The following is an 8,635-nucleotide window of genomic DNA, read 5'->3' as shown; positions in this document are numbered from 1 at the left end:
CCACTTAGAAGTCTTTCTTTGCTTTTTCACACCTCTGATTAAATCACTGTGATGCTGTCGGCTATCAAACGGGTATCAACTCATTAGGTTTTCCTTTTGAAGTTGCTTCTGAACATCATCAGGGTCTCGTAATCCTTTTTTAATGGATCAGCAAGTCAGAGAGTGCTTCAACAAAATGATTAATGTGACAGCCTTTCTCACCTAATGTCCCTTGTGTTTGCATGAATGGGCAAAGAATTGGTTGATTCGTTTAGGAAATGCGGCAGTAATGACGTTATTGTTCAGACACTGATAATAACCAGTAGATGTTTGCTTTATCAATCTGCTGCCATCTAGCCGTAAAACCCATAACCCTTCTTATCTTTACTTCTTCTTCCTTACTCCCGATGGTGCGCTCTTTCCTTAGCTTTGTAATTTTAGTGTGTTCCCCTCTGCCCTCTCTTTTAACTTAAGGCAATAGGTGGTGAAGGGCAGGAATGCAGCCGTGGGACTGTAAGGATTTATCACACTAAGGTGTGAGGGTTGCTGCCTGTGCTTCTGTCCCTGCAGATGTAACAGTTTAGTGCCAAGAGGCATTCCCACCATGGAGCCAATACAGAATTTTATTGCTTTTTAAGTTTTATTCTTTAGACCACATACTCTGTGGCCATAGGGAGAGGAATGGGAGGGAAAGGGGTCAGGGGCATGGGGTAAAGAAGATTGTGTGTGCATGTTTTTTTTTCTGTGTGAGACTTGTCCAGTAACATTACCAGAAAAGTAACATCAAGAAAGGAAAAGTTCATCTCCATCTTTTTTCTTTTCTGTCTCAGTGTTTCCCACTTCTTTAACAAGCGCTCTCTCGCCGTCTCTCTCCACTCCTGCTCTCTCTCCCTCTCTCCCCTCCCATTCCTCTTCTCTCCACTCCTCTCCTCTCTCCCTGTCCCTTCCTCCTCCTTTGGCTCTCAGGTTACGATGACTGGGGGTTTTCTTGCTTCCATCTCGTAGAGTGTGTGTGTGTGTGACTGTGTGTGTGTCTCCCTCTGCGCTGAGCTGTGTCCTTGTCCCTGCCTCCTGGCAGCAAGGAGCCACCCAGCAGCCGGTCTGTGATTGGGCAGGGGAGTGGGGTTCTTGACACAGCGCGGTGCTGACTGCTCTGGGACGTGTTTCAACAGATGGTCGAGGTTAGAGAGTGTCATCACATTGGAGAGAGGATTAGAAGAGAGAGGTTGTCTTCCAGGAGCTGTGTGGTCCCCCCTACTCTTCAACCCCAAAGATCCCAGCACGAAGACACAAACCCCTCTATGAGCAGAGGGAGACCCGGTGAAGAACCGTGAGGAGAAAACTCAAAGAGGAATCCTCGCCTTGCCTCTCACTCAGACAGCACTCTGCTCTGCTGCCTCTCAGGTACTTCACAACTTTATCTAAATTTTTTTTTTTTGTGTCTGTTTCTGTTTTTGCATTGTCAGTCTATTCAGTTAGCAAAACATTTGTAATACAGCTTACAGTCAGGAGTCTCTAAGAAGGGATTTGTAGAGGTGCTGTTTTTGCAGTGAAACTGTGCTCCCTGTACAGCAGCTCTGTGTGTGTGTGTGCAGGACTTCATAGTTTCCCCCTGAATGACAGGAATTCCCTCCGTCGCAAATTCTTCCGTGTCAGGGGATTAGAAGGCAGCACATTCCATTAATGTCATTTTTTCCCCAATCCATAAGCACCCATCTGTTAATTCATTGTTCAATTCAAAGTCAGAGGTACCTCCTGGTGGTTTGAAAAAGCCTGCTGTTACTAAGAAATGTATGCTGTATTAATAACTCTGTCAGTGGGGGAAACTTTTATTTATATACACGTTTTTCAGGTGTATCCTTGCACTTATTTGATCTAAAAACAATGCTGAAATTAAAAACTGCTTTCTTCCTACCTCTGTCAGTTCTCACGATGGGACATTAAATTTCCTTTTTTCCCCAAAACTCAGTGTGACATTTAACATTCCCCTCACTTCAGCTCAGATAAGTTTTTTCATAAATCTTATTCAGAGTGCACTCCTGGCAGATCGTGTCAGTCTACACTAAATAGATGAGCTGCTGAAGAGCGCTTTCCGGACAAACTGTCAGAGCAAACCAGAGACGAAGAGACTCAGGGAATGTACACCTCACTTCAGCTATTCAACTCAAGTCAAGTGAGAAGGAAACTTGCCGGTGGAGTGGGAATATGATGTATAGTATTTATACCTAGCTCCAGGCACTGTGTGTGTGTGTGTGTGTGTGTGTGTGTGTGTGTGTGTGTGTGTGTGTGTGTGTGTGTGTGTGTGTGTGTGTGTGTGTGTGTGTGTGTGTGTGTGTGTGTGTGTGTGTGTGTGTGTGTGTGTGTGTGTGTGTGTGTGTGTGTGTGTGTGTGTGTGTGTGTGTGTGTGTGTGTGTGTGTGTGTGTGAGAGGTGTTGGCAAACGGAGATTGTGCAGCTGTGGAAGGCTTGCGTGGACAGCAGCCGGGCTGAGAGGAGAATAGGTTGTATGGGTGAAAGCTGCTGTTGTGTGACTTGGTGTTTACCTTGGTAAACCAGTCGGAGCTACACTTCCTGCTTGTTACTTGAAGCATTTAACACAGCCTCAATTGGCTGTGGTGACCGCTGCTTTATTGCTGGTGGAAGTTGTATAATAAGAGATCGATCGAGGAAACAGTTGGCTTTGTGTTTCTTTTTAAGGGACATCCTGCCAAAGTTTCAACCTTTGTTAAAATTATTGAGTGAAGTTTTGATTTATTAGGGATTTCTTTTTTTTGGTTAGAAATCAAAATTCTCTAAAAAAACTAAATGCTGTAGCTGACAATTTTTTTTTCTTACCGTTGAAAGGAAAACATTTCTGCCAGTAGGCTTGAATTTAACAGTCTATCAATATATTTAAAAAGAAATCCCTATTCTTAGTTTCAACTAAGTGAGTCCTCCCTGTTCTTCTGTCTAGATTTATTTAAGTTTACCTAAATGAAAAAATTATACTGTGGTCTGTGCATAGTTGATCCATTTTACCAGGCAAAGTTATTATAAAAAAATTATGGACTTCCCATTTCAATAATGACGGTGTCATCTTGTGTTTCTGACTAAGGAGGCTAGAGAAAGATAAATAACCCTTATTTCGAACTTTCCACATTGCCTGCTCCATAAATCTTCCCTCACTTGAGTCTCACCCAGCAGCGTTTAGATTGACTTTCTGATTACCCTACCCAGAGCACAGCGAAGCAGCTTTGGGGCGTTTAAAAAAACGCAGCACTGACTGCCAGTTCAGAGAAAAGAGAAGAGGGATCCTTTAAACAGTTTAGCTTCACTGTGCTACAAACAAGAGCATGAGCAGCTGCTGCAAATAATTAGGTTCTAGGGGGGTAGACGCTTGCCAAGACAAACGTTGTTCCAGTAGCTGCGCTGCCATCGTTCACATCTACTTTGTGTGTCGGTGTGGGTGAGAGAGAGAGAGAGAGCGTGGAAGCAATAAGACAAGTAATTTGTTCTTCTGATAAGTATGGTAAGTGGTAAAGTGTAAGGGGATAGAGCAGGGATTTACCTATGGTTTTTCATTCGTGAAAATGAGAGAGAAACAGTGTGTGTGTGTGTGTGTTTCAAGTCAGCTTTCTCATTCTTTCTTTCTCATTCTTTCTTTCTCATTAACTCAAAATATAAAAACCTACCAGATGAGTTTTGACAAGACTCTGCCGACTCCTCCCCTAATCAGCACCACAACTTTATACCAGAGGAGTCAGATTGTTATCATGCTCCATTCTACCTTCTCACGTTGACCCGGCAGTGTCAAAAGTAACATCTATCATTATCTTGAAAGCCCTGCAGATGACTTTCCATTCTTCTGTAAAAATAGGAAGACACTCGTGGCCGATAAAAAAGGAGTTAAGGTTGAGTTGAATGGAGAAAAACTAGACCTAGAAGTGAGGTATCATGCATTGTCCAAACTGCCACGAACGTTTGATCAAATAGCGCATAATCAGTCAAACTGGTTTATTATTTCATAAATACGCTTACTGAATCAAAACATCTGTTCTAGACGTTGCATTTTTTGGGGGGAAAATACGGAAAACAATGCTCTATAACTATAGTTTGTGTGTGTTCTCTTGTGTGCAAGCTTGTACAGAAAAGGTTTCCTAAACCAGCCTCTCCTCTGGCACTTGTTTATCTCTTCAGCTTAATGATAGTGTTCCTCATACAAGCCTGATTGCATAGTAGCGCTGGAGTAGATTGCACAGTCCTATCACTGCAAATGGCCAGTATTTTAACAGTGAGCATTTGGCATGCTTTTATTTATGTGGAAGCGACAAAGGCTATCTTTAGATGAGTCAGCCACTTTCTCGGTTCCTTTGTTCTCCTCACTGATCAAACATTTCTTTTGAGGTTCTATGCACGCATACATGCCGGCCTTGTAGTGCCCTTGACTTCTTGGAACATGTCTCTTGGGAAATACCACATGCACATCTGGATGAGCACAGGCGCACACATCGTAGCTCAATCTTGGGGTATTTGGGATCTCACAACAGCACCCCCAAGTGTTTGTTCAGCCTCTCATTTGAGCAGTAAAGGTCAGGTCATGCAAACATCACATTCAACTCATCATTGGTCGGAATGCCTGATGCCTTACGCTTTTGCGTCTTGCATTCTTCCATTTTGTCTTGAGTTTTTGCCTTGATGGCTATTTTGAAAAAATTACATTTTGTGAAGAACACTGGTCTCAGTGAATGATTCACAGAGCTTACAGCTAAGACTGACCCCTGACCAGGTCCCTTGTAATTTAGGACATTCGAATGAATGGAATGAGAGATGGGAGATGCTGTCAGGGCCAGAACCGCACATAAATGAAAGATAAAAAGAAAGGAAGAAAGAAAGAGAGGATTTTTAATGCTTCTTTGTGATGTCCGGAGCTGCTTTTGTTCAGATGTCACTGCACATAGATGCAGCGTGGACTTAAGAGGGAGAAAGTGAAAGCCGGGTCAAGAGAGACACAAGAGAGGGGGAAGTGGAAAAGGGATGAAGCAGGAGAGGCCAAGATAAGAGAAAGGGAGGTGTGAACATGTGATAAAGAGGGGAGGAAAGTAGGAGTTTGAAGTGGAAGGAAAAGATCCAGAGATCTCTCCACGACCACAGGCTAGATCTTGTGCACACGTTCTCGGTTGTCACCCACACGTGTGCACATTTGCAACACATGGACACAAACATAATCTTCTTGCGGCGCAGGCATGTACAAAAGAGAAACACAGAGAAAACGTGTACATACACACACATTATCCACAAGCTTAACCCCTCCATCGTCCACCCCCCAGAGAGCTGCACTGTCCCTGCTTTGTCATCTCTCTTGTCCAATAATCCCTTCCCCAGGGAGAAGCAATCTGTTTTAGATTTGAAAGAGAAAGGGCCCTGCCGGTATCACGTACAATTAAGCAGCCGTCAGAATGCGTCGGCATAAGTTTGGAGGGAGAAGTGCTGCCACTGGGGGGTTGTCCCTTTCATCCGCCGCCTTTCCAGAATGGAGATAATGGGGTAGGAGGGTTGGAGGGATGGGAATGGATGTGGAGGGAGGGGGGCACAGAAGGAATGAATACTTTTCCTCACCCCTCCATCCCGCTCCACAGCTCTACTAATAGAAGCCAGCATGCATTTGTTTCAGCTCTTCTGCTCCCTTTCTTTCGCTCTCCCCTGGAGCGGGCAAACACATTCAGCCTCTGCCAGCGCTCCCCTCTTCTGCCCGTGTGTGCATGCACAAGCGCTTAAATGTGTGGACTTGGCCATGTGCTACTGGTAGCCTCTGGTCCTGTTTGCCCTTACTCGAACAGCTTGACTTTGCCTTGAGGAGACTGTAACTTTGGGCAGTTGTAGTATTAAGGGTTGAATAACTTTGTTTACACCGACGAGGTCCAGTATTGCACGACGTGCATTATCTCTGCTTTGCTCTCCTTGAATTGCCTGTGGCTGATTTAGGCTGGTGAACATGTTGGGATGATGTATTGACTGCATTCCTTCAACGTTGGCTTGCACGTAAAGGAATGGAAGCACTTATAAGGGTAAGCTTCCCGTTTTATGCTTTGTAAACTAATTAGTCTTTCAGCAGATATCATTTTTAGGTATTTTACAATGCACTAAGATGTGGAATTTATACCAGGCAGGACGAAGTTAATTCAATTACAAATGACGTTACTGCATGCTTTGGAAAGCCACACACTGAGCCAGAGGCAACAGCACGGAGAGCTCCCTTGTGTACAAATTACAGGTTACGTGTCTGTCTGTGTTCAAGTCTGACTGATTCTTACTGTGACTGTTTGAGTCCATGACTCATGCACACACACAGAGCATATGATATCCAAATACACAAGCAAATGTGCCCACAGGCATTGACGGAGGGGAGTGCTGAACAGGCACAGGTGCAATCGGGACGAATGAGTTTTTATGAGTGGTATCATGTTGGTGTGTCACAGCCACGGAGAAGTTTGTTTATGGCGTCCAGGGTCACGCAGGCTGGTTCTCATGGTCTATGTTTGTCTACGGTTCCCAGAGAATATGCCTACACATGCTCCACATTTTAGGGGTGTTTGGTTTCATGCGCCAGCAGCAGCTCTACACTTAACTAGGTTTTGCTGACTGAGCTGCTACCATCTCACCCTGAGTAATCTACTCTTTTTTTTTCTTCATTTTAATGATTGCCACTTGGAAGGGAGTTTGTTTATACTCACTTAAAGAAGAGGAGCTTCTCCATGTTTAGTGCTCATTGACTTTCCATTCCCTTTTATCAACATTTGATGCCTTTATGGATCAATAGACAGCACTGTTTCCATAGGATGAAGCATGTTCCAGGCAAGTGATCAGTGACTAAAAGGAAAAAAGTCTTCAGTCTGGCCTTTGCAACAACTGTGGCCCGGAACTCTAAATCAGCCATTCACTCAGCTTATCAGCTCAACCTAAACATTTACTGGCAACAGTAAATTTGTATATGTTCGGCCTAAAATTTAGTGAAGTGCACAGAGAAGCTTAATTCTCTCTTAAAAACGTGTAAAAATATCCCTCCTTTTCCTTTACGTCATTCTCCACGTTAAACAAGGAGCAAAATTCAAGTCACACTTCTCAAGTCAGTAGTCAGTGAACATTACAGCACTATTGAACTCTGTAAACTGCCGAACTTTAACAGAAAATAAATCCTTCAGACTCACTCTTTCTTCCCTTCTTTCCCTCCTGCTCTAGCTCTTTCTCTGTGCCACCATACTGCTGATTTCATGGAAAAGAGGTCAATCTCTTTATTCTTGACAATTACCTCAGTGGAAACCCATTGAAGCAATTTGCCATAGCTCTCTTTTGTGGTAAAAGGAATAATTTATCTGGGGTATATTTGACGCGTCAATGAGACAAGAAAGCCACCCGTGAGTGAGCAATACGTTCTGCTCCCTCTCGCTCCGACAGTCTCTGGACTTTCTCTCGCCGCCTGATTGAGTGTTTCTGATGGGAGTGTGGGTTTTGACAAGGAGGCGGCTGGAGGAATATAAATGTGCTGTATTTTATTAATCTAAGACCATCTATCGCTAATGGTTTCCATTCATGGCTTGGAATAGATCTAACAAGAAACCTATTGCCTCACACTCATGCGATATAACTTTGGCTGCTGATCTTGGGATTGTGATGTTTTCATATCACACTATAAATCAGAGGATTGATTTTCCTTTCGTCAAACACCCCATCTTCCCCCCTCCCCCTTTTCCTCACCCCATTGAATGGTAAATCTGCTTTTCCTCTTTTACTTGAAAAGCAAGCCTCTTGTAAAAGCAGTACAAATATTAAGAAAAAATGTAGAATAACATTAGGCTCATGTTTTTTAATGTGCACTAAATTTCCACCAGTGTATTAACCATTATGATATTGACTGCATGTGCGTGATGCCGCTGACACTGAGCCTCATTTGTCAAACTAGCAGCATGAGGCTTTTGCTCAGACATACAGAGCTCAACAAAAGGTGCCCATTGCTCAGGATATGAACATTTTACATTTTACAGACCACCTTCAGGACCACACCACGCATGAACACCCCCACATACAAATAAATACAGGCAGCTTTCCCCATTCCTGAAATGACCTTATTTGTTTTTTTAATCATTTCCCTCTTGGTGTGGACAAAGCCCCCTCAAGCTTTCCAACTGGCCACCGGATGGCCCGCAAGCCATTCCCACTTTGAAGTCTGTTGGACCAGGATTCATTTAATTATACATTAAGATGCATCCATGATATTGATGGGGTGGCCTGGCAGCCTTGGCACTACAAAGGGTCTCTTACCAGGTCCGAGAGAAACTAGGGGTTTGACTAATAGCCGTGAATGCAACTGCTCCAGGTTCGCATTTCAGTGAATTGAGGCCATTCTTCCTCATTAAAGTGGCCCGCGTTGTTCCCCAAACACACTGCATACCAATGGATGGGAATCATTTCTAGTTATAACATCTGAAGGTTTGTTGCTGTAACATGGACAAAACAAAGATTCTGAATCCAGGTAGAATGGTGTGTAGCCATAAACATGTTGGAACAAAGAGTCAGTGATCTCTTCGCACAGCCTTGCACTCGGTTCTCTCGCTGGAATTTAGTCATAGAACTTTGGCATTTTTGGTCAAACAAATCAGTGGCGTTAAGAGTCTGAAAACAGC

At 43.7% G+C, this 8,635-nt stretch overlaps 1 protein-coding gene across 3 annotated transcripts in view; it reads left to right on the top strand.

Annotated features, from left to right (window-relative positions):
• Positions 1 to 1,012: 1,012 nt before the first annotated feature.
• Positions 1,013 to 8,635, top strand: part of sulf1 (sulfatase 1) — a 34,579-nt gene continuing 26,956 nt past the window's right edge. Inside the window, exon 1 of one of the 3 annotated variants that reach the window (XM_062379559.1) lies at positions 1,013 to 1,383. The gene's annotated coding sequence lies outside the window, so the exon portion shown is untranslated. The remainder of the gene's footprint in view (positions 1,384 to 8,635) is intronic. The other 2 variants (XM_062379557.1, XM_062379558.1) reach the window with 2 other exon arrangements.

Source organism: Platichthys flesus, chromosome 21 (genome assembly GCF_949316205.1).
Source record: "Platichthys flesus chromosome 21, fPlaFle2.1, whole genome shotgun sequence".
In the NCBI taxonomy this organism is placed as follows: domain Eukaryota; kingdom Metazoa; phylum Chordata; class Actinopteri; order Pleuronectiformes; family Pleuronectidae; genus Platichthys; species Platichthys flesus.
The sequence above is the reverse complement of the archived record's forward strand: the minus strand, read 5'-3'. Positions and strand labels throughout refer to the sequence as shown.